Source organism: Ascaphus truei, chromosome 2 (assembly GCF_040206685.1).
Source record: "Ascaphus truei isolate aAscTru1 chromosome 2, aAscTru1.hap1, whole genome shotgun sequence".
Classification (NCBI taxonomy): Eukaryota; Metazoa; Chordata; class Amphibia; order Anura; family Ascaphidae; genus Ascaphus; species Ascaphus truei.
This window is the reverse complement of record NC_134484.1, coordinates 183,953,332-183,979,857: the sequence shown is the minus strand read 5'-3', so window position 1 is coordinate 183,979,857 and position 26,526 is coordinate 183,953,332. Positions and strand designations below refer to the sequence as shown.

Below are 26,526 nucleotides of genomic sequence, written 5' to 3'. Positions count from 1 at the left end.
CCCCCCAAAAGCTTCACACACCCCTACACAGACACACACACCTACCTCTCTTCCGGGTGACTGTGGTCATGAGGGAAGCCACTCCATGAAACTCTCCAGAGTACTAGACACAGCTGACAATTTCTAGGGGGTCTGTAACAGGGAATTTATCCCTGTTCAGAATATGCAGTTAATCCAGCAGTGTGTTGGTTAATTGGATCCAGCAGTTAACCAGCTTCACCTGGCTGATTAGAGGTTTGTTAGAAAAACCTGCCTTTGAGACAGGAAGGGGGATTCTTCTTGAGCTCACACATGCGCTCAACCAGGAAACAGACAGAGCAGAGGTTCCTGAGTCTCATAAGTGAGACTGACCGAGGGAACACAGAGATGTCTGGAGCTTGCAAGATACAACCCAGCTGACAAATAAGACTTCTAAACCTGGATGCTGATATATCCGGAGAAAAGGCAGCAACCAAGCAAACAGATAAGACTTTCTTATTAGACTGTTAGCTATATCTGTATATATAAATATATCTATATGACTTGGGCTGATGAATAGCTTGGGTAGCCACCCAGTTAAAGAGGGCTGGAATAAAAGTATATATATATGCCAAAGTGGAGCAGGTTTTGTTTGGCTCACTATTTTTCATATGTTTTGCTGTGTTTAAAGCGGCAGGCACAATAAAGCCTTATTTTAATTTCACCTTAAAACGGTCTCCATTGCGTACCTCTGCACATGTCCACTTACAGGTCACATTCAGAGAGGTTTCAAGTTCCCTCAGAGGTAGAAGTTTCAGACTCCTCATGGACAGAATGCCCACAGTGATCAGAGTTCCAGGGGGAGATGAGAGAAAATGAGCAACCCTGTCTCAGTGAGAGTTTATTTTCTATATACCAGACAAATATATTTGTTTAAATTTCTGAGTACAATCTTTTATAATGTTTTTTAATTACAGTCTCTAAAGAATTTTATGCTATATTTTGCGCCCTTCTTTTTGTTCTTGGGATGGACAGGATAACGTCTGCCGCAAACAAGTGTTTGTAAGTTTCATTAGTACCGAATAAATCAGTACGTCAGTAATTGTTGGTACTTTTATACTTGGACTAACAATTAGTATTATAAAACCAGCTTTCAAGAGTTCTCGCTTTTCCTCAGGTCAGCAATATTGATTTACAAAAAATTCAATGAGTTAAACACATATATAAAATCCAAGAGAACAATCTAACGCAGGTGAGGTAGAGAGAGAATGGCAGAGGGAATAGTAAATGAACACACAGGGCAATAAATTTATGAAAGGGATAGTCAGAAATAGGACCAAGCATCCATCAGCAGTGTGAAGGGGCTGTGGCGCAGGGGATGGGGGAAGGAGGAGGGGAAATATTGTAAAATTAATAGACAGGGATAGACATTTAACATAATACTAATAGCAAGTATGAAACCTCACATCAGTATTAAGTCCTCTTTTCTTTTTAGTGTTTACAACGCCTGCCACGTCGTTTTAAGAACCATACAGTACCTGCTTTCTTTTCCTTGCACTTTTACTAACCTGCTTGCGACAAAGCTCTATTGCTTTTAGAATGGCATCTTTTTGTTTTCCCCACTGCTTCTGCACTCCGCCCTGCCAAACAATCCCTTAAACATTTCCCCATCTCTGGCAAATCAGTCCCCCTCAAATCTAAAACCTTAGTTTTTGTGTGGTATGACTCATCTAATAATAATAATAATAGCATGTTTTGTATAGCGCTGCCAGTTTTACATAGCGCTTTACAGAGACATTTTGCAGGCACTGGTCCCCGCCCCGTGGAGCTTACAATCTATGTTTTTGGTGCCTGAGGCACAGGGAGATAAAGTGACTTGCCCAAGGTCACAAGGAGCCAGCACTGGGAATTGAACCAATCTCCCTGCTTCAAACTCTCAATGCCAGTCAGTGTCTTTTTACTCACTGAGCCGCTCCCTCTCACCATCTTCTGTCTTTATAGTAAACTTCAATGATTGATCTCTTGAACGTTAGTTAAACCCTTAAAAATTTGAAAAAATATACTGGGCAAAAATTTACCACGCCAAACCAGGGACCTCAGAGATACCAGAAAACACACAAAAAGCCACAGAGCACGTGAGCTAACCATCAGCAAGGCAAAATAACCATTAGACAAATAAGTTTAATAGGGAAAAGGCATGGTACACAAGAAGGTTTAACATATAGATAAGCAACAGTAAAATAAAGATCCCAAAACCTACTGGCAGGTTGGCCTCCTGAAAGCTAATGCCTCCTAGGGTTCAAGGCCCAGAGTGCTTGCCGCAGAAGCGTAAAGTTCTAGTTTGGAGTAAGTAGTCCTTGTGCAGAATTGGTGAATATAGCACCTACAGTAGCTTGCTTTCCCTCCATGAAGTCTAATGTTCTATGGCTGCAAACCCTCTACTTATATCTCTGTTCTATTCATATTTTAACAAAGAGGATTCGAGTCTGACAACCAGTCATGGATGTGCAGGTAAACCTCAACAGTGACATACTTTAGTCCCAGACGAAGTGTCAGCAGCCTCTTCACAGCAGAGATGCTGAGACAGGAAATTAACTGTCACCAAGTGACAGCGATGAACTGTCAGAAAGGAAAGCAGTAGCAACCTGTCAAAAAAGACCCTTAGATGTTACAAATGGCATTTTAAAAGTGACAGTGATCCCGGACAATTAAGTCAGGGCAAAACTAAGATAGTACATCAGGGAACACAGTAATGAAGGGCCATACAGAAGAACACAGTACAGAATGCACAAAATGAGCTATACACTTCCACACAGGAAAATTCAAATGTCCAAAATGTGCTACACAATGGTATGTAGATAAAAATTCAAAAGGAGGCCTCTCAATACACAGGGCACATAGAATTCCATAAGCACCTCACAATATAATGAAATAAATGGAAAGCACGGCTCGAACCATTTTAAGCGCAAAAAAATTATGCAAATGAAAAGGGATAAAGGTCCTAGGCTGACAGATAAGGGGAGCATCAGATTGGATAGTTTGGCCTTTATTAAGAAGCCCTGCTGGCCTCTTCTTTGACAACCGTTTTAGTGATATACTCTATTAACACAGTACACTGTCCAATTACTCCTCTTGTCCTGGAGGTCTCTATATCACCCCAGTATATATGACAAACCTTGTCACCAATTTCTAGGATTACCCATTGCCTTAGTCTTTCTCCAATATCTTGTATTAAAGTCGCTTTTATATTGTTCTACACATACTGTAAAGTGAATTTTGCCTCCCTTCTTTCGCGAAGCTTTCTAATCTAAATACTGTATAGTGTAAGTAGAAAGGGTAGAAAAGAGCCCAGTGTAGCACTCAAGTTCACCCTCTGGTGATAAGTGTGTGATTTAAAACATAAACTTTATTTAATACAACACATATATAAAATTATGGGTGTTACAATGCCGTACTGGAGGTCATAGGATCATAATACTGACAGCCATGGGACTCGGGATCAATATAATAGATGTCTCCTGTCGTGTATCAAATATCACACAGGAAACTAAATAATAATCCTGATATAAACCTCTGTGAGGGTGAATAGGTAGGGTATACTCGATGGGGTACTGTATCAACAGGTCACACTAGGCAGTATATGCGACTACCATAATTGGTAGTGTTGTGACTTGTAGTGACTGGTGTACTCTGAAACAAATATAATGTGCACCAGTAGGTCTCACTGTGCAGTCAGGGAAAATTCTCCTCAATAGTAATGAATGTGCGCACAGTACTGTGTGAAGCTGACCACAGGTAACCTCCTGAGGTTCACAGTATAGGGATATAGTACCCTACAGTGACCTCAGCGACACTGTCACAGATGGTGATAGTAAACACTGTGCTTCAAGTGTGATGGTGGGCACCCTTGTCTGGTAAGCTTTGCACATAGATTAACACTGCATATGAGGAGGCGGAGGCTGTGTGTAATAGATAGTTAATTATGGTAGCTCAATAGCAATATACCACAGCGCATATCCAACAAGACAACACTTAGTACTGAGTAAGGAGCATTGACCCTAACAGTATTCAGTAGAGAGAGGCTCTAAATGTCTATCGTGGCACTAGTAGCCTGTGTAACAGCGCGGGCAGGACACCGCATCAACTCGCGGTCAGAAACATGAATGCGGAAGTGATTTCAGCCCTGCGCATGCACGTGTGGGAACAGAGCCACTGAAACAACAGCTGCTAGTTCTTGGGGATTTCAACTTCTATTGGCTTGACCCTAAAAACCACAAAATCCAGATACAACTCAAGTCACTTAACCTATCGCAACTCATTTCCCAACCCACACGGATAAACCTGAAATCGCATAACCATTCCTTGCTAGACTGGATTCTCTCCTCAAACCCCAGCAGAATCCAATCCTCTGGCATCCTTCCTGATATTTTCAGTGACCATGCAATAGTGTACTGTGTAAGGAAAATTAAACCGCCCCATTCAAGCCCTAAAGTTCTCCTCACTAGAACATTTAAAAACTTTAACCCATAACAGTTTCTGGATGACCTTACCAACTGCCCATGGCACAGAATCGATTTAATTCCCGACCCTGATTCTGCGCTCGACTATTTCCAATCCGAGTTCTTAAAACTCTGCGATACCCATGCTCCACTACGCAAAATAAGGTTACGGGGGGCCCACCTTCCATGGGTTACACCTGACCTTATAGCACTCTACCAGTTCAGAGATGCCTTGTGGAAAAGCTACAAAGTAACTGGCACTACCAAGGATCTCAATCACTACAGATGCATGCGGAACATGTGCACAAGGCAAACAAGGCATGCAAAAGCACAATATTACTCTGACAATCTCCACCAGAATACATCAAACCCAGCTAACTTCTGGAAGGTTATCAACCATATATTCCAGCCTCCTAACCATCAACAACCAAGTAATATCACTGAGGGGGATATTACTCTGACAAACCCCACTGACATCGCAAATGCATTCAATGATTATTTTGTGGGGTGTGCCACTAACTTATTAGTGAAATGCAGCACAAACCCCAAACATGAATCTCATCCTGGGAGTATCCCTACAGTCCCACCCCCTCCCAACACTGCCCACAATTTTCAATTTGGCCCAGTATCTGAAGAGGAGATTATACAAGCACTCCTGAAACTAAAACTAAGCAGCCAATGTGGACCCGACTTACTACAATCTAGGTTCCTACGATTTGGTGCCCCAGCCATTGCCAAACCAATTGCGTCCATAGTCAACTCTATCCTGTCTGCAGGCCATATCCCTAAGACCTGGAAAACTGCCAGAGTTGTCCCAATCTTCAAAAGTGGGGACAAAAACACTGTCTCAAACTACAGGCCAATCTCACTTCTCCCAATTCTATCCAAAGTCATGGAAAAATGTGTCCACTTCCAATTAAGCGATTTCTACACCAAGACAAATTTCCCTAGCCAATTCCAATCTGGATTTCGCCCCAAACACTCCACCGTAACTACCCTGCTAAAAGTTTGCAACGAAATCCAGTGTGGAATGGACCGGGGACAACTCACTGGTGCAGTATTCCTAGATTTTGCAAAGGCTTTTGACACAGTCGATCATGCTATCCTGCTTAACAAACTCCAGAGCTCTGGAATAGGGAAACATGCTTTAAACTGGTTTCAGTCCTACCTATCAGGAAGATCCCAACACGTGTCCATCTCAGGCTCTAACTCCAACCCCCTGGATATCACCTGTGGTGTCCCGCAAGGCTCTGTTCTGGGGCCCCTACTCTTCTCAGTGTTCATTAATGATCTTCCCACAGCTTGTAAGGAAGCCTCAATACACATGTATGCAGATGACACAATCCTGTATGCACACAGTCATAGCCTCTCTGACCTTCAACACATTCTTCAGTCTGACTTTTTGAGACTCGAAAACTGGATTTCCCAAAACAAACTGGTTTTAAACCCTGACAAGACTGTAACAATGGTATTCGGGACCAAGACTAAATTTGTAAAGCTTCCAGTGACTGAGCTCCTGATTAGAACCAATGCTAACACCACCCTAACACCTGTCACTAGTTTTAAATACCTGGGTTTATGGTTTGACTCCCACTTAACATTCGGGATGCACATTGATACCCTGACAACCAAGACCTATGCCAAACTAGGGGTACTTTACAGAAACAAATCCTCCCTAAATCTCCTGGTCAGAAAGCGTATCGCACAGCAGATGCTAATGCCAATTATTGACTATGGAGACATAGTATATGGCTCGGCTCCTCAAACCCACCTTAGCAAACTTGACACCCTCTACAATTCAATTTGTCGTTTTGTTCTCCAATGCAACTACAACACACATCACTGTGAAATGCTCAAAGAACTAGATTTGTCAACACTAGAGACTAGGCGCAAAGTTCACCTTTCCTGTCTCACCCTCAAATACTTTCTGGGCAAGCTACCCAGCTACCTGAACAAGCTCCTCACCCCTACCACATGCAGCACTTATCACCTGAGATCAGACTCCAAAAGACTATTCATGGTCCCAAGGCTCAACAAAGTATCCGGACGTTCCTCCTTCTCCTACCGTGCACCCCAAAACTGGAACAACCTACCAGAGACTCTCATATCCACCACCAGTTTAGGTTCTTTCAAATCTAAGGCTGTCTCACATTTTAACCTGGTCTGTAACTGTTTCATACGCTCATAATATATATTTTCTTTAACTGTGCATGCAATGTCTTGTATATAATGTATACCCTGTTCATTTATGTAACTGTATTTGTAACCAAGTATTATTTGTTTTACTCAGTGCCCAGGACATAACTGAAAACGAGAGGTAACTCTCAATGTATTATTTCCTGGTAAAGTATTTTTTAAATAAATAGAATAGAGCTGCCGGGTGGCCATGGGAAGTAGCTATAATATTGTAGAACCTTAGTAATGAATATACCAGCCCCTGTACTGAATCCTTAACCGAACACATTGTTGCCACTAAGTATAGATATATAACCATAGATTAGTTGCTATATTGTTACTGCTGCTGTAAGGATTAGGCTATGTTCTGCTATATACGGGTAGAGATATGCTGTATAGAGGGAAAGGTCTCAGCTGACTTTGGTGTAGATTTGTCAGCAATCATGCAGTTCTCTGCATGTCCTTGTGCACACTTTGTAGTTTGCATACCTTTGCACAATGCAGGACAAAATATATATAATATATATATATACTGTACTGTATAATATATAATGTATTTATAATGAGCCAAAATGTTCTGGGGCATAATACAAGGGGGGTAGAGACAATAACACGCATGTATTTTCTTATGCCTTAAAGTTTTGTTTGTTTTTAGGCATACAATTTGATTTAAATTTTTATTTGATTTTTATTCTAGTGTAAAGTCTTAAAGAAATTGTAAATATTATATGTATTATGTTTTTGTATTGAATGGGAATGGTATAATCCCAGGACTCAAATAATGACAGAGAGAAGTAATGTTTTGAATCAGTGACCCTATAATTTAGTCAGACAAAGAGACATATGTATAGGGAACATGATCCCAGGTACACAGCAAATTATATATAATACACCTTGAGACTTGTGTCACAATCATTAAAAAAAAATTGAAAAAAAACAGTTGTCAACAAAGGTATTAATCCCATAGGACTCTCACGGGTATATGTAACACCTGTCTAGACCAGTCACGTGTATATACTAAGAAATACTCCAGTCAGTGTAAGATAGCACTGAATATGTTTTCTTCGTGATGTGGGCAGCACAGATTCAAACCGGAAATGTAAAAGATATTAAAAAAGATATAAAAAAAATATGCAATATGTCTAAAATTCAGATTAGATGAAGGGCAGCAAAAATAATTCCCAAAGATGGAAGAAAGACATGAAATAGTACGGATGGTTTTCCAAATGTATGCATATAAGAAAAGGGTTTAAAAATGCACACACGTATTTAAAACCTTTGAAAGCATGTAAATGAGGTGGATAATGGACTCTGATAACATCCCACAGTGGATCAGATGATATTCTCACTGCTGCTGCATCCACATCTGGCGCCGGCTCTCACTCTGCGTCACTTCCGGTTTCGCAGTCTCGGTATCTCAAAGCTTCCTGGGTACTCGTCAGTTGTCCTCTCCTCCTCACAATGAACTGGCACCCCTACGCATTTCACAAATACTTCCCCAGAAACCGCCTACATACTAGCTAAAGTGGATGTTTATTAAACCTAATGTAGCCGAGCTCCCTTCTTACCTCTGGTACGGGGGGGAGGGAGGGAGCTGCCGGAGTACCGGGATGCCTGACGGAGCTCCGAGGTGTGCCAGGAGTGTGGGAGTGGCCATCTTGGTTGTCGCGCATGCGCTGTGTAGAGAGTTGCGCATGTGCAGTGCTTGCTGAGTGCGACAGTCATTTTGTATAGCTTTGCACATGCGGCCGTGGAATTACAAGTCCCAGGATCCTCTGGGCAGAGGGAATCATGTAGGGCCAGCCAGCCAATAGGGTTCGAGGAGCAGGGTGAAGCAGGATATCCTCCACTGCAGAGAGTGAGCAAAGGGAGTCAGACAGAGGGCAGCAAGAGGTTGGGTAGTATCCAGGAAGCACTGCTTCCCTGAACTAGGCCTAGTCTTGCCCCTTAGGCCCTGAGTCATAATAGTGAAGTGTTGTAGGGAAGGCCCCATATGATAGTGCTGTTGCACCAGTTACCGGATGGACACGCGGTGCTCTGTGATCTGGGACCAGGCCACAGGCCACATAGACATTACGGTGAGACACTCCAGCTGGAGCTCACCCAACTAGGAGGATCAGGACCCTTAAGGTGTGAGGGGATTGTTGTCGGAGGCCCCGCGACACAAGACCTGACTGATCTTAATCCGCCTGCTGCACCTGGGTACAGGAGTGCTCAGGAAGGTATAAGTGCACCAACGGTTCACAGGGGTAGTGCTACCTCACACTTGGGTGGGACAGACTGGGATGAACACCAGGGTTATTGGTACCACCACACCCTCAGAACTTTGGGGGAATCCCCACGTGTTGGGGTATTGAGTGTACCTTCAAAGGTACTGTTATTATTTTTATTGATGTGTGTTCAGTAAACGTTAGTTATATACCCTGTGTGTGTATTATTGGATACTGTATTGGTTTCTGTGAGGGGTTATCCCGCCCACGCTGGGATCCTTCATAGGTGTAGGCGCTGCACTACAAGGAGAAAGGGCTCACCCCAGGCTCCCAGTGGCGGAGGCTTAGGCCTCCTGTGAGCAACAGGTACAGCAGCACACATAGTCACCCGCGTAGTTCCCGTAGGTGTAGGGAAAGGGGGCTACATTTGGAGGTGCTGCTGAGATTCAGACCTGGGGTGTCTGATCTAAATTTAAGAACATCAGAGTAAGAGCGGAGCATGTTCCTACCATCCTGTGAGAGGGTCCGCAAGTGGGCCTTGGAATTTCAAGTACCTTCCCACCACGTGGCTGCCGTCGGCCAGCATCCTATGTCCCCCTCCTTAGACGACGTGTGTTAACAGTGGGGCAGGTTCTGGGGTTCGCGGAAGCCCACATCACTCCATGTCTGGGACCCACCTTCCAATGGAGCCTAGTCCTATTTAGCTGAGGCGGTGACGTGCAGGAGGAAGATTGTCCACAAGCTTTGCCGCTCCCTGGAGCAACGACCGGTGGATGTCCCCTCATATACCCAGACCTTCCGATAAAGATGGAGGTTGTTAGCCCCGGACCAGCACCCAAGGTGCCTTTGGGGCTAAACCCACCCATCTGTTAGTCACAGTGAGAATGCAACGGGCCCAGGGTCAGTTCTCAGCCGGTCTGACTGTACCTGTTGCGCTCGTCCAGAGAATCGAACTTTGGGGAGGCCATACAGCAACTGGATGACAAGCAGGCACCGGCATCCTAAGCCCACCACTATCGCAAGCTAAAGGCTTTCTCTGGAACACAGCCTACACCATTAGGAGAAGAGGAGATTGAGGAGTGGAGAGATGACGCGATACAAGTGCTTTCTGAATGCTCCTGCTCTGACGCAGTAAAGAGGCAACGGATCGTGGAGTACCTGCGGGCCCCCAGCCGTTAAGATGGTACGATTATACCGTGAGTGTCATGTGGAGGCCGACTCCCAAGCCATAATCAGGGCCTTATCCAAAGCTTATGGTGTTAAGGACAATGCCATCACCCTAATGCAACAGTTCCATGCCTTACACAAGATGAGGGGGAGGAACCGTCAGAGTTCCTCTGACGGCTTCAATTGGCCCTAGGGACCCTGGTCAACAAAAGATTATTCGAGTGTCAGAGCTAGATGACTTGCGAAGAAAACAACTCCTGCAGGGATCGTTGCCTATGCACCCGGTCGCCATACAGGTCAGCTGCACCCTTCCTACGGAGCATCCTCTTCATTTTGAAGATCTAATGGATCAAGTACAAGATCAAGAGGCCATCTTGCGAGTCCATACTTCCAAGACGTCTTGGGAGTCTTCCAAAGGAGAGAGTAAAGGAATCCCCACCAAGAAGTCATGTGAAGGTGAACCATGAGGAGGATATTCCCCCGGAACCCCCTCGCCAAACACCCCAGATGCCTCGAAGCTCAATCTCTAATACTGGCTCCAGTGCGACCAAAACCAACTGTTGCTTTAACTATCGCAAAGAAGGCCACTTCGCATGGGATTGTCCGGAGTCTGACACTTCCACCCCTGGAGCCATGGCCTTCATCGTGCAGTTGGCAGGACAGCCGTCCACATCCTCGGATAGTGCCCTTACACCTAGTTTCAAAGATGAGGCTCCATCGGATGCCAGAACTCGAGTAGGACCTGCGGCCATAATACGAGTCCTAGTGGAAGGAATCTATGCCTCCGCATTGCTGGACACTGGGCCTCAAGTGACCATCATCTACCAGCCATTCTATGATCTGCACCTCAAGCATCTGCCTATGCAGTCGGCACAGAAAATGAAGTTGTGGGGTCTTAGTAGCGAAGACTACCCCATTGATGGCGTGATTCAAGTGCGGTTGGATATACCGTAGCTCAATGCCAACAAAACCCACCCCATGGAGGTGGAAGCCTTGATATGTCCTCAGCCCCGGGAGCATCCAAGCTCTCCCATCGTATTGGCGACCAACACGGATGTGGTGAGAGACTTGATCCAAGCCTATTTGCAAGAAGCAGATGAACTACCCCTATCCTATCTGAAGATTCACCCCGTATTCAAGGAGGAATGCCATAGAATCTCTGCCCAAGAAGGATTTTGACAATTTTTCAACCTGGAGAAAGGATTGACAGAGATTCCACCATGGGGAATGAGGCACATGGCCACTGTACCTAACTAAAGTACCAGTAAAGGTACTGTACAGTAAAGGCTGAGATGAGGCCAACTGGTACTTTTCTTAGAGACCACACCCGAGGAGGACGCCAAGAGAGGGTTCAAGGTGGTGCCAGAGATGAAGGAGTGCAAGTCTCCACTTCCTCTGCGATTCAAGGTGACCATCCAGAACATATCACCCCATCCTATACGATTTGACGTCAGGCAAGCACTGGGTCAGATATACCCAGTTACTCCGGTAGAATCCTTGGCTCATGTAAACGCGGCTATAGTGCGAGAAGCCCCTACAGGATTGCAGTTTGACTTCAGGGAATCAACCTTGCCTGCAGAGTGGAAGAAACACAAGCTAGGACAAGCTAGTAGAACACCAAGAGGTGTTTTCCACCAGTGAGATGGATGTGGGCTGCAGCAAGAGTGCTCAACACACAATCTCGTTGAATGATGCCATGCCCTTCCGGGTGTAACGTTGCTGACTGCAAAACAGGATACGGACCCGCAGGGCAGAGTTAGGGAGTAATACACTGACCTTGGCCTGGGATCAGAGGCCTAGGATGCAGGGGTAATCAGGTACGTTCCGGGTTCGAGGCAGGCGGCAGGCAAGGGTAGTCAGGTCCGGTACCGTGGTCAAGGCAGGCAGCAGGCAAAGGGTAGTCAGGTCTGTTCTGAGATCGAGGCAGGCAGCAGGCAAAGGGTAATCAGGTCCGGTTCTGAGATCGAGGCAGGCAGCAGGCATGGGGTGGTCAGATTCAGTTCCAAGGTCAAGACAGGCAGCAGGCAAAACAAAGGCAAGGGAGAGCTCAAAAAGGACAAGGTATCCAGTACTTTGCATGAGCAAAGACTAGTAGCAACTGTCTGCTATTTAATGCCAGAGGCAGCTGCTGGCAATGAGAACCATTGAGAGGCTGATTTCCGGTCAGATAAGGGCAGGATTTGCCAGGAAGCAGATGGCAGTAGCCTTAAACCAGATGATGTCACTTCCTGGATGTTCAGACGGATACCTTATAGTATCCCCCCCTTCAGGGTCCAACTCCGGGGCAACCAGGTCCTGGTTTTTCTGGCTGACAACGATGGAACGCCTTGAGTAGAGCTGGAGCATGAAGATCCTGAGACTTCACCCAGCTCCTTTCCTCAGGACCATACCCTTTCCAATTAACCAGATGTTGAATCGATCCTCTGTAGTTACGAGAGTCAAGTATCTGCCGCAATTCATATTCAATTTGACCCTCAACATTTACCGGACTATGGGGGGGATTATTCCCTGTGGAATCCCAAACTATTGGAAGCTTGGCGACGTGGGACAGAGGTCATGCAGGCAGCTGAAACCCAGGGCCCAGCAGCAACCGGTAGCTGGGCCTGGCCACAGGTCAAAGGAAATGTGCAGTGCCGGCCGCCCCACACCCTTTCCCCCCAAGGCAGCAGACCCCCACCCTGACCCAAGGCTTAGGGGAATTGTTATATGTATTGGGGGGCTTGGGGGAATTTGTATATGTATTGGGAGGCTTGGGCGAATTTTTATATGTATTGGGGGCTTGGGGTATTTTTATATGTATTGGGGAGAGTTGTTTTTTATATGATGTGTGTGTATATATAAATATATATATATATATATATATATATATATATATATATATATATATATATATATATATATATATATATATATATAGTGACATAGTCCAAAGATGTTAGGCAGCTTTCTGCCCCGTTTTAGGTCAGAAAGTGCAGGAATAGTTAAAAATGATCCATTCCACAGCTTCACATTAACTCAGGCTGCTGGATGGAAAATCCAGACCACAGATTACAATGGGTCTAGTTCTCCCTCACCTGCTAATGGGTCTAGTTCTCCATCATCTGCTCTCCTAATCACTAGAACAGGTATTTAGAGCAGAGAGGTTTGCATTTCAGTCTCTCTCCTTAGAGCCTGGGGGCTGGGGGTGTCGCTGCTCCCCTGCATCCAGTTTCGGGGTGGACGGCCCCTCCAAGTATCACAGTACCAGAGGATTTGCCTGGACACTTGGGGCTGAGTTCCCACCACGAACAGATAAGACAAACAAATGTTTATTGCTGTTTCTAAAAGACTATGCTGTATCTAGTGACCCTAAATGAGAGGGCATTGTTTTAAGCTGGGGAACCAGGTTAGTTGGCCCAGCAGCAGTTAGAGGCTGATTCTGATGTGTAGTTAGATCCCTGAAAGGGATAGGATTTCTTTATATGATTTGGTTTTTATTTCTTAAAAGTGACACTTTGTGAAATGCTATGACACTGATATAAGTGAACCGCTGAATGAAAATGTCTGAGTGCCTCTAACCTACACATGTTAAAGCTGCAGTACCTTACTTGGATGAAAATAAAGCAGGCAGAAGCCTGAGTTAAGCAACGTAATACTTTGCATGTTCCTGTTTGTTGTATAATTAACCCTAGAAGACTGTGTCGGGAAGAACCCAGACAGACGTCAGCGCTACAAAAAAGGGGCGTTTGTCACAATATATATATATATATATATACAACAAAAAGAACTATGAAGTAACGCATAGTGAGTCCCTGTATGAATAGCTGTTGCTGAATAACAAAGAATGTATTCAAAGTCTATCTAGGATAGCTTAGTAAATGAATATTGATATACCTAACTCATATATAGCAGCATATAATCCAGGTCTCTGTGTGTAGTATAACTACTCTAACAAGTAGTCTTACATAACATAATATAATAAGTCATTAAAAAAATTAAAACATTTAATATTAAAAATGGAAAACAAACGAATAAAAAATATATAAAAAAACAATAGATGAGTGTCCAGTTCAGTCCCAAATTGTAATGCACCAGATGGTTGGCGATTGAGTTATTCTCATACATGCTATCAATAATGCTATTTTTGTGAGTGGGCATTTGTCTAAGTTTTTATGTCCCATAAATATATATTTTTTTCGGTAATACACTAGGTGTGCGCCTGTTTGTTCTCTCTCTCTGTCTGTCTGTCTGTCTGTATTCATATATGTATGGTGGAGAGTTATATGTATTGTTTTTTATATGTATTGGGTAGGTGGGTTTTTTGTATGCATTGGGGGGGTGGGGGAGGTTGTATATATTTGGAGGGTGGGGATTTTTTTGTATGTATTTGGGGGTGGGAAGTTTTTTGGCATATATCTTGTGGGGGGAATTGTGTGAGCGGGGAGGGAATGAGTGAGCGTGGTGTAATTGACGGAGGGAGAGGAGAGAGGGGGTGAGTGAGGAGAAGAGGAGTAAGAGTGAGACACAGGGGAGATAAATACATGCGAGGCAGGAGAGTGAGAGGGCATGAGACGGAAGGGAGAGAAATACATGAGTTGAGGGGGGAAAGAGAGGGGACTTGTGAGGTGTGGAATGGTGGGGGCGGCTAGCAATACCGCTAACACGGGGGGGGGAGCTGCTTAAAATGTTTGTCCTTTGTCCTTGGCCCCACGATTTTTGTTGGCGGCCCTGCCTACAGAGGGGTCATACAGTGATGTGGTTGTAGGCCTAAAATACTTTGGCTAAAGAATTGAACTAAATAACCATTGCTTATGAGAAGATTTACAGATAAGTATTTAACTATACAATATGTAGGGTGCATGTAAGTTAGAGGTAACACTAGGTCTTTTTTATCTTTTTGTCTATACATGAGGTCACAATCCTAGTAGCACACTTTTTGACACCATATATATGATTTATTGGATTTGGGTTCTGAGCTTACAGGGGCTGTGTGTCTTTATAGCAAACCCACAGACAGAAATGTAACCTTGCATGCAGATAGTTTTCATCCAAAACCACTGATCCACGCACTTCCATTTTAAAGAAAGGTCAGTCACTAGAATAATTGACAGACCTGACAAATTAAAAGATACAATAGAAGACATCAAAGAAAACCCCTTCACACCAAAGGACACAAAGAAAAAGAAATTCTAAAAAATCTAGAGAGAAAGATGAAGACTAAAAACCAAAAGGCAGATGGTGACAGAATCATTTTCACAGATTAATATACTATGGTGAGCAAATACTTGAAGAAATGTATTCATGCACACTGGCACATACTATAAAAAGATGATGTACTAGCTACCCAATGTACAAAACCCCCCATCATTGCCCATCAGAGAGGCAATAATGTGGCAGACACACTAATAAGGTCGGGCAATAAAAAAATATTACTCCCCAAGTTATCTTTTGAGCAAGGACTAACTAAGGTTGCTATAGATGCATGAGCTGTTCAGTCTGCAATAACCTTATTTCGGGAGGTACAGTGTCACATCCACACAGTGGCAACAACTATAGTATTAAATCATGGATCACATGCATTTCCACGCATATATAGTGTATCAAATTGAAATGCCCCATGTGGGCTGCTTTATTTGAGAAAACCACCCAAATGCTCAAAACGAGGTTCATGGAACATTAAAGTAAGGGTTCAAAGGTGGAGGACAAAACAGTCCTCATAGAACCCAGCAGGACACATACAGTAGGCACAAGATAGCTTCCTTGAAATTTATAGGGATCGAACATATCAAATGGGCAGTGGCAGGCATGGACAAAGATACAATACCGTAGGTCTTAATGATAATATTCATTTGGCATGTTATCTAGGGAACAGATAATTTAGATACAGAATTTTTTTAATATTTGTTATGCTTTTAGTTCTGAGCTTAATTTGGACCTTAAAGCTGTTGCTGCTCTTCAATGAGGAAAAGGGTAACCGACTGAGGGCCTCATAAGTGCAGAATTTTTTTTTCTTTTTATCCTCTAGTACCTGAAAAGTCTTTCCTCCTGCATCTCACTATGCCCTCCCTATTGCTTTTTCCATTTACTGTTTCCTCACTCCTTTGTGAATGTCTCTGTTCTCTCCAACTTCCCCACTCTCCACTGCACCATTATTTATACACCTTTCTTCCATCAACTTCTTTACCCCTCAATAAAAAACACCCCCACAAATCCTCTATTCACACCCTCTATCTACTCCTTCCTAAGCCTAAACCCAGACATACACATCTGATTTCACCCATGCCTCCCTGCCATCTCTTTCCCTGTAAATTGTGTTAACACTCTCATTTTAATACTGACAAAACATAAATCTCGCCCCACAAATCAAGCATCCCAATAGCCTGCACTCATGGTTATTATCCAACACTCGATCACTCCTACCACCCATTGTGACCAAGCACTGCCACCCAAATGCTCAAAACGAGGTTCATGGAACATTAAAGTAAGGGTTCAAAGGTGGAGGACAAAACAGTCCTCATAGAACCCAGCAGGACACATACAGTAGGCACAAGATAGCTTCCTTGAAATTTATTGGGATCGAACATATCAAATGGGCAGTGGCAGGCATGGACAAAGATACAATACCGTAGGTCTTAATGATAATATTCAGTTGGCATGTTATCTAGGGAACAGATAATTTAGATACAGAATTTTTTTAATATTTGTTATGCTTTTAGTTCTGAGCTTAATTTGGACCTTAAAGCTGTTGCTGCTCTTCAATGAGGAAAAGGGTAACCGACTGAGGGCCTCATAAGTGCAGAATTTTTTTTTCTTTTTATCCTCTAGTACCTGAAAAGTCTTTCCTCCTGCATCTCACTATGCCCTCCCTATTGCTTTTTCCGTTTACTGTTTCCTCACTCCTTTGTGAATGTCTCTGTTCTCTCCAACTTCCCCACTCTCCACTGCACCATTATTTATACACCTTTCTTCCATCAACTTCTTTACCCCTCAATAAAAAACACCCCCACAAATCCTCTATTCACACCCTCTATCTACTCCTTCCTAAGCCTAAACCCAGACATACACATCTGATTTCACCCATGCCTCCCTGCCATCTCTTTCCCTGTAAATTGTGTTAACACTCTCATTTTAATACTGACAAAACATAAATCTCGCCCCACAAATCAAGCATCCCAATAGCCTGCACTCATGGTTATTATCCAACACTCGATCACTCCTACCACCCATTGTGACCAAGCACTGCCATTCCCCATCAAACCTCTTAGATTGTAAGATCTTCGGGCAGGGATTTCATTTCCTATTGTCTGATTTTGCTGCACTTATTGTATTATTATAATTCCCTGTACTGTATTCTTTGTGAAGCACTGAGTACACTTTTGGCGCTATATAAATAAAGACATACAATACAATAAAATACAATAAAACCATAATAAAAAATTTACATATTCATTACCGTAGCAGCTATCTGCTATGGTAATGAAGCTCCTTGAATGTAATTTTTTTTTTTTTTTTTAGCATGTTCTTGTATAGAGCTGCTAGTTTTTACGTAGCGCTTTACAGAGACATTTTGCAGGCACAGGTCCCTGCCCAGTGCAGCTTACAATCTATGTTTTTGGTGCCTGAGGCACAGGGAGATAAAGTGACTTGCCCAAGGTCACAAGGAGCCGACACCAGGAATTGAACCAGACTCCCCTGCTTCAAACACTCAATGCTAGTCAGTGTCTTTACTGAGCCACTCCTTCTCCCTCTCCCTATTTAGTAATAGTGTGCAGGAGCAGGGGGTCTCCTGAGATGAAACGCTTTGATTTCAGCATCAGTGACCCACTGCTTCCCGAGTTACAGGCCCTGGTATGGGGCATTGGGTGCCAGTATCACCGCCATTTTTAAATCATCTACGTCACGCGGGACATTTAAATAACGAAGACGATACCAGCACCCCACATCTGGGCCTGTAACTCAGGAAGCAGGGGTCTCCGAGCCTGAAATCAATCTGGTTCAGCTCATGAGATCCCCCTGCTCCCACACAGTATGAATAAAAATTACCTTGAAGCAGCTTCCTTACCTTAGCGGTTAGCCGATAAGGCAATGAAGGGGTTAAGGCACAATAGCTGCTTTATTGAGGGCAGAGATATTGATTGAAGCGGGTACTTGGCCCTTCATTCACCCCCTCTGCCCCCAATAAACATTACAATATGTATTAGTACCAAGACATAACCCAACCCCTGTACCAAACATACACTACCGACACACTTTATTAGAGTGTGGCCGGTACCGCAAGCCGGGAGATTTCCCGGCTTGCTAGTGGCCGCCCCTCGGCGTGCTGCGCGTCATAGACGCGCGGTCACGCGTCTTCGGGAGCGTGCGCCCCCTGCACGCGCGTCCAGGGGCTCCCCGAGGGAGCCCTGGTGTCCCGCGATCGCGGGACAGCGGCAGGGGGTTCCGGGGGACCCGGCGGACCCGGCAGCGGTAGGGAGAGCGCCCCGATCGGAGGGCGCTCTTACGCTGCTTTGGCGCGCGCCCGTCACTCTCGGGCGCGCGCCAGGCTACTGCTGCGGCCAAGAACGGGCAAATGCTCGAATAAACTTGGCCGCAGCAGTAAAACCATTTTTATTTAATTTCACATAAGGGGTAACTGGGAGGTCCCCGCAGGTATTTGGGGGTCCCTGGGTCGGCCCCACGGGTGTCTGGGGGCCCTCAAGTGGTTTCCACAGTGTCTGGGACCCCTCAGGTGGTTCCCACAGGTGTACAGGGGCCCCAAAGGGGTCTCCGGGTTGTCCCCGTGGATGTCCAGGGCTCCTCGGGTTGTTCCCATGGGCATCCGGGGATCCTCAGGTGGTCAAGGTGGGTCCCCACTGGCCTGCAGTACCAACCCTGTTGTAAAATAAATAAATATGGCATACATTGCAATAAATACACCCACCCCTGTGATAGGTTACAATAGTTCACAAGGATGTGACGTCACTTTAAGAGATAAGGTAACCTATCACATGGTTCAGCAACCAATGGGATTGTCTGCAACCCCATTGGCTGTAATACCATGTGATACAGCCATGTGGGTTGAAGGATGTAACGTATCTACCTTGGAGATGACTGTCAGGAATCGGCGTTCTCCTCGCTTCCCACACAAAGCACTCCCTCTCCGCAAGGAGTCCCTGGACACACAAAATAATCCTGCCTTACCGGTCTCCACGGCTCCTCGCCCCTGCCGCCGTCGCGGGATCACTCCCCTCGGCGATTCCTCTGCTCAGCGCCGGGCGCGCCCACGCCCTCCTACACGCACGCCAGCCCCAGACGTTATGTGCATGCATTCTCAGTTTACAAAGCTCACGCCTAACAGAGCACTTTTAACCACTGCTTCTGCAGCGGGGCGTCGCCCCCAAGCATCACACAGTTCAAGGCAAATCAATGATTACACTCAGCTGGGCTGTAACAACTCTCTCCTATCAGGGAGGACTCCTTGCAGTCCTCCAGGCCTGCCTCCTTTTCCCATTGGCCTGCCCAGCTTTATTATGCCTGTGCTTCCCATCACTCGTCGCTCGACATAGTTCTGTATGGAAGCATTTGACTATTCTCTCAGTGACTCCTCGGGTATTGACGCGGATTGGACGACTACCCCCTCTGGCTCTCGACTTTGGCTCTACTTGGACTTCGTGACTTCTGGCATCCCTGACCTTGGCAACGGCAATAACTACTCCTTCTCTACTACCGGTACCGGCAAGTATTGTCTTCACTACTATACCTGGCCTGGCAACAATAACACCACACTCCGGACACGCTCCCTTTGCTGCGGGTGCGTGTATCCCTACGTCCCACCTCAGCACAGGGGACGGGTCTGGTCTGCGGGCAGCACCGGCGTAACAATGACGTCAGATCCTTAAAAAAAAAAAAAAAAGAGGCGGCACATGATACAGCGTCCAATCAGATTGGAGCTGTACCATCTGACCAAAAATGTGACGTCATAGGCCATATTTAAGGCCTTGACGCCTCATTTGAGCTCAAGAAGCCGACATGACTAGATTGTGTGGTGGATCTACCATGAGGATTTTGGATTAACAGATGAAGTAAAGCAAGAAGTAATTATAGATGAAGAAAGAAGAAGGTGTTAGAAGATCAAAGAAAGAAGAATTTAGTTACCTGGCCAAAATCTTCAAGGTGGATGGCATCGGGTTGAGTTGGATGATGTCACGGTACGAGAGCTTCCTGATACCCCTGGATTCGGAGGGCCAACGCTTCTAAAGGTAAGTTAAATATTGAATGTATGTAAATGTATTTTTTTTCAGGTTTTTCGACTGAATATGTTTTTGTTTATGTTTTACATTGCACATTGACTCATAATGTATTAATCTGTACCCATTTAGGGTGCAGATAAATACATTATCAGCCAATGCATTTTTGGGGGCAAATGCTTGCTTTGTATTGAGTGTTTTTTTTTCTATTTGTGATTATTCTGTGGATGTGTTACTATGTCATTTTGCTTGCTTGTGTTGTATTTTGTTTTAGATTGATTAGTGTTTTTAATGAATGATTTCTTGTGTTGGCTCCTTGCTTTTAAGTGATGTGTTGGATAGTGGATTTAATAATGAATTGATTAGTTGGTTACTGCTTCTTTTTATTTAATTGGTTGGCTACTGTTTTTAATTATTGAATAGTGTTTTTTTAGGTGCTTGTGTTGTTGAATTTTGTCCTTAATGTTTTGGATTAGGTTTACCATTGAGTGCTACAGTGGCTTATCATGCCCATATTATATGGGTATGATGTACCACTATACCAATCAATGGGTACAGGGTGGTATAGTGGGTCCGGGGTGGGTGGTTAGGCCTCCAGGGTGGGTAGCGGTGGACATGGGTTTACCCCTTAATTACTATAGTGGTTATTAAACTCTATGGTGATTAAGGACTTGGGGGCCATTAGATTGTATTTTTTATGTATTGTTGCTGGCATTGGAGGACTTGGCCCTGCAGTATGCTGACGAGGACGTCCCTCATGATGGCAAGGGTAAGTAGAACGGTTTTATTTACTTTATTTATGCTGTTTGGCTAATGATTGATTTAATAATGGGCAAATGAGCTATTATCCGTATCTGGATAATAGTTTTTTTGCACATTACTGTATGTGTTTGGTGGGGGGGGGGGGGAGGTGTATTTATTGCCATGTATGCCATAATTATGTATTTTACAACAGGGTTGGTACTGCAGGCCAGCGGGGACCCACGGGGACCACCTGCGGACCCCCAGACACCCATGGAAACCACCTGAAGGCCCCAGACACCCGTGGGGCCAACCCGGGGACCCCCAGATACCCAAGGGGACCACCCGGGGACCCCTTGTGGGGCCCCCGGACACCCGTGGGGACCACCCAGGGACACCGCCGGCCTATGTTATCAATCCTGTGGGAACTTAGATAAAAATGGTTTTATGTTTGGGTACAAGGGGTGGGTTATGTATTGGTGCTTAATGTTTTGGTGCGTAATGTTTATTGGGGGCAGAGGGGGTGAGTGAAAGGCCAAGTACTCCCTTCACTCACCCCCTCCAAAATTCTCCTGTCCGCACACAGACTTTCAACCACAAACTGGTAACAGTTTCATCATTTCCATTTTTAGCAAATGGCAATAAATGGCACGTTGTTTACTTTCAGGGGTTAACCCCTTCGTCAGTTGTTGGTATGTTTAGTGAACAAACAAGCTTTAAATAGTCTGCACAAATAAGCTCTGCCCCCCCCCCCCCGAATATTAATGTCTTTTTGATGCTCTAATGACACGTATATCCTCATTAGCATAAGTCTATGGCCCCAGTGCTTGCGCTGCAAGCATGTCTGCGAGGCTGGCGGCGCGTGCAACTGAGTTCCCCGGTCTGCAGTGAGCTGCAGTCGGGAAGGTGGGTGGGGGTGTGATGGGGGAGTTACGGGGGCGCGGCCATGATGTCACCTGGCAGGTTTGACCTCATTGGCTGAATCGCTGGGGGCGTGGCCTAGCGCTCCGTCGCTACTTCTACTCACAATGTTCCTTCGGTTTCACTGCCGAGTCTCGAGGCGGAGTGAGGTGAACCGGGAAGTGGGAGCAGAGAGATGTGGAACTGGGGGGGACCAGGGAGGGGGGGGGTTGAGATGTAGAGCGGGGGGACATTTGTCTGTGTGTGTGTATGTGTGTGTGTATGTGTACCGCTGCTGATCTATAGTCACTGCTGGCACATGTCCCCCCACCCCCGCTGGCACAAACACGCCCCCTCCCTTAGCAGCCACGCCCCCCGCTCCTGCTGTAACTTTTTGCCGGACAGCCAATGGAAACTTAGAATAGAATGTCCATAACTTGGGAGGTGAGTCACATAGGAAGCTCAAAAAAGTTGCGTTGACCTACAAATCCGGAGCAGAATGTCCAGTGAAAGTTTCGTTGTGTTACGTGGTTGTTTGTGAAATATCGATGCTTTTGACATACAAACAAATGGAATCCAACTTAGAATTATAGTATAGGTGAGTGGGTATATTTGAGCTACTTGCCTGTTTATACTTTCTATATTCTTAGTAATAACTTAAGTGTGACAAAGATATAATGGGCTAGTATAATGGAGCACGTAATAAATATTTAACCTACTATCTAGCATCTTTAGATATTACATGAGGTTTAGAATGAGATATCAGTATATTAATCATATTAAGCTCATAGCTAAGTAATCAGGTCTTTAGTCTACACATGCATAGTTAAAAAATACAATAGCCCGATTATTTATTCAGGTGAGGTTTCCAGCACAATGTCAATTAAGTTGGTCTAATGCAGGCCTGCACAACATACGGCCCGCGGGCCGCATGTGTGGTCCGCGACGGACCCCCTTCAACCCCCCCTCCGTGGTAAAGACAGAAGGAGCGCGCTCCAGCACTAAGTAGGAGCGCGCTCCAGCAGTGTCTGTGTGACTGCGCGCTCTCACCTGCTAACCCTCCTGCCCCCACCTAACCCTCCTCCCCCCTCCCCCAGCAGGGTTACGCGCTCTAGAGGTGTAGCGCAACCCGGAACTTCTGGGTCTGCTGCTAGAGCGCGCTTCCCTCGCGCTTCCCCCTGCCGCCATCTCTGGTGCCGCCGCCATCACCTCTGCTGACGCCGCCACCATCATCATCATCATCATCAGGTAAGCAAGGGGGGTGCTGACATATGGGGGGGGCTGCTGACATATGGGGGGGTTGCTGACATATGGGGGGGGCTGCTGACATATGGGGGGGGGCTGCTGACATATGGGGAGTGGCTGCTGACATATGGGGGGTGTGCTGCTGACATATGGGGGGCTGCTGACATATGGGGAGGGGCTGCTGACATATGGGGGGTGCGCTGCTGACATATGGGGGCTGCTGACATATGGGGGGTGCTGCTGACATATGGGGGCTGCTGAAATGGAATGGGGGGGCTGCTGACATATGGGGGGGTTGCTGAAATGGGCTGGGGGCTGCTGATATGGGCTGGGGTGCTGCTGATATTGGCTGTGGGGTGCTGCTGTGGGGGGCTGATGATATGGGCTGTGGGGGGCTGCTGATATGGGCTGCTGATATGGGCTGTGGAGGGCTGCTGATATGGGCTGCTGAAATGGGCTGCGGGGTGCTGCTGTGGGGGGCTGCTGATATGGGCTGTGTTGAGCTGCTGATATGGGCTGTGGGGGGCTGCTAAAATGGGCTTGTGGGGGTTGCTGAAATGGGCTTGTGGGGGCTGCTGAAATGGGCTGCTGATATGGGGTGGGGGGGCTGCTGATATGGGGTGGGGGGCTGCTGAAATGGGCTGAGGGGGGCTGCTGATATGGGCTGTGGGGGGCTGCTGATATGGGCTGTGGGGCCTGACTCTGTTTTCCTTGTGAGGGGGGAGAGTGGTGTTAGGTGCAGGGGGGGGAGAGTGGTGTGAGGTGCAGGGGGGGGGGAAGTGGTGTGAGTTGCAGGGGGGAGAGGGATGTGACGTGCAGGGGGGGAGAGTGATGTGAGCTGCAGGGGGGGAGAGTGATGTGAGGTGCAGGGGGGAGAGTGGTGTGAGGTGCAGTGGGGGAGAGTGATGTGAGGTGCAGGGGGGAGAGTGGTGTGAGGTGCAGGAGGGGAGAGTAGTGTGAGGTGCAGGGGGGAGAGTAATGTGGTGATATTAGGTGCAGGGGGGAGAGTGATGTGAGGTGCAGGGGGGGAGAGTGATGTGAGGTGCAGGGGGGGAGAGTGATGTGAGGTGCAGGGGGGAGAGTGATGTGGTGATGTTAGGTGCAGGAGGGGGAGAGTGATGTGAGGTGCAGGAGGGGGAGAGTGATGTGGTGATGTTAGGTGCAGGGGGGGGAGAGTGATCTGAGGTGCAGGGGGGGAGAGTGATGTGAGGTGCAGGGGGGGAGAGTGATGTGAGGTGCAGGGGGTGGGATGTGTGTGGTGTGCAGGTGGTATTGTGTGTTTGATGTGGAGGGGGAGTATTATGTGTGTAGCCCTTTTTCTGAACCCTCCCAAAGGAACTGTACAACACCTGCAGCTCCAGGAGATCTGAGCCTCCGCTAGCTGGGAGCCTGGGGTAACACTCATACACTTAGCGCAGCGCCTCCACTTACCCAGGATCCCCGTGATGTGAGATTCCCCTGGGCAAGAAACATACAACAACATATGATTGTAACTGGTTTTACTAATAATAATGCACGGTAGCAATAACACAACATGTACACTTATACTCTAACGGTATAACCTTAACGTGTAACCTTAGTGGCTCGGCCACTCCCTTCAGGAGCAACGTCTCTGTCCCCTCACCGCGTGCCCCACACACCGTGTCCATATATATATTAATGTGATGGTATAGGCTCAGTTCTTTAACCACTCGCTCAGAGTTCCTAAAGAGTTTAGCCTAGGGCGGGATCAGCGCATGTTGACCGGTGTTGGTGCACTTGTTGTTATAGTACCTGCTGGTCACGGTGGTGACCATTACCTCTTCGCAAAGGGTCAGATGAATCAGCGGTCTGTCTCCTGGGTCTCAATGTCCAGCTGTCTGGTCCCAGACAACTCGCCAGCAGACCTGCTCCGCACACTTGTCCCTTTGTCCCTAGCTATCTACACAGTAAGGGGTGATGGTCGCTACTACTATAGGCCGTCCCTGCAGCACAGCAACCTTTGGTGTCTTCAGGGAACACTCCTAGTGGTCTACGGGGTAGCCTGTCCTATGCAGGTGGGTCACTGACCCCCTGCACCCACACAACCTCTCCCTTCACCTCCCGGATCCCCTCTGACTACTTCTCCCTAACCTCTGCAGCAAACGCACTGCACTCACACTGAACCTGCAGCAACCCACTGCACTCAACCGGTACCTGCAGCTACACTGCAATGCACACACACACTGTGCCTACTTGTCAGCGCTCACAGCACTACCAGCCGTGACACTGACAAGACTGCACACTCACACCTAAGGGCAGGGTCCCTAACCTAGGGGCCGTCCCTCAGTACTTGCCACCTACCTTGGAGGGGATTGGGGCCTGCCTGGGATCTGGGTACTACCTTACCTGGTGTAGGAGCCACTTGCTTCCCCTTCCTGCTCCCAGCTCCAACTGCCAAACATGGTCCCCGCAACATTATAGCCTTCCTCCACAGGAGAAACTGCAAAACCCTATTTGCTGGCTGGCTGCACGTGATGTGGGTGAAAAGGCAATCCCCAGAGGCTGCTGGGAATTGTAGTCCACTCAGGACCTCTTTAGCATTGGGACCGAGTGCGCTACCTTTACTGCGCCTGCGCGATCAATGCGCACGCTCGCGCAACCTGTCATGGCGGTCCCCGCTAGCCGGGTACGCCGCAGAGACTCCGGGGACTCGGAGCGCTCCCTGCTCCGGCCCCCACCTTTACGTTGTGCCGGCGGGTCCGTCGCTGCCTCCGGCAGCACCCGAGATCGCTCGGCACGCTACAGAGGGGGTTTCTGGAGGCAAAATAAGACCGGGGCTACATGTGTACTGCTGCGGCCGAGTTTATTCGAGCATTTGCCCGTTCTCGGCCGCAGCAGTAACCTGGCGCGCGCCGGAGGGTGCCGGGCGCGCGCCGAAGCAGCGGAGGAGCGCCCTCCGATCGGGGCGCTCTCCCTCCCGCTGCCGGGTCCGCCGGGTCCCCCGGAACCCCCTGCCGCCGTCCCCCACATCGCGGGACACCAGGGCTCCCTCGGGGAGCCCTGGACGCGCGTGCAGGGGGCGCAGGCACCCGATGACGCGTGACCGCGCATTGGTGATGCGCGGCACGCTGAGGGAGTTCGGCTAGCACGCCGGGGCATCCCCCGGCTTGCGGTGCTAGCCGTGCTGCAATAAAGTGTGTCGGTAGTGTATGGGTGAGGGGGAGAGATGGGGATATGAGAGATTGATGGGGAGTCTCGCAAAGGTTGATGATGGGTTTTGGGGGAGATATGAGGATGATGATGATGATGATGATGATGATGATGATGATGATGATGATGATGATGATGATGATGATGATGATGATGATGATGATGATGATGATGAAACGTGCTGGGGGAGATATATGAGGATGATGATGAGAGGTGCTGGAGGGGAGATGATGATGATGATGATGATGATGATGA

General features: G+C 46.9%; 1 long non-coding RNA gene across 4 annotated transcripts in view; it reads right to left on the bottom strand.

The window, feature by feature from the left end:
• LOC142487020 (uncharacterized) overlaps nt 1–26,526 on the bottom strand; it is a 73,259-nt gene that overhangs the window by 14,766 nt on the left and 31,967 nt on the right. For 2 of the 4 annotated variants that reach the window (XR_012799112.1, XR_012799114.1), the window contains one exon: nt 20,123–20,220. The exons of 1 other annotated variant lie outside the window; for it this stretch is intronic. This is a non-coding gene — a long non-coding RNA (uncharacterized LOC142487020). Of the gene's footprint in view, nt 1–19,727; nt 19,862–20,122; nt 20,221–26,526 lie in introns of all 4 variants that reach the window. One more of the 4 variants, XR_012799113.1, reaches the window with a different exon arrangement.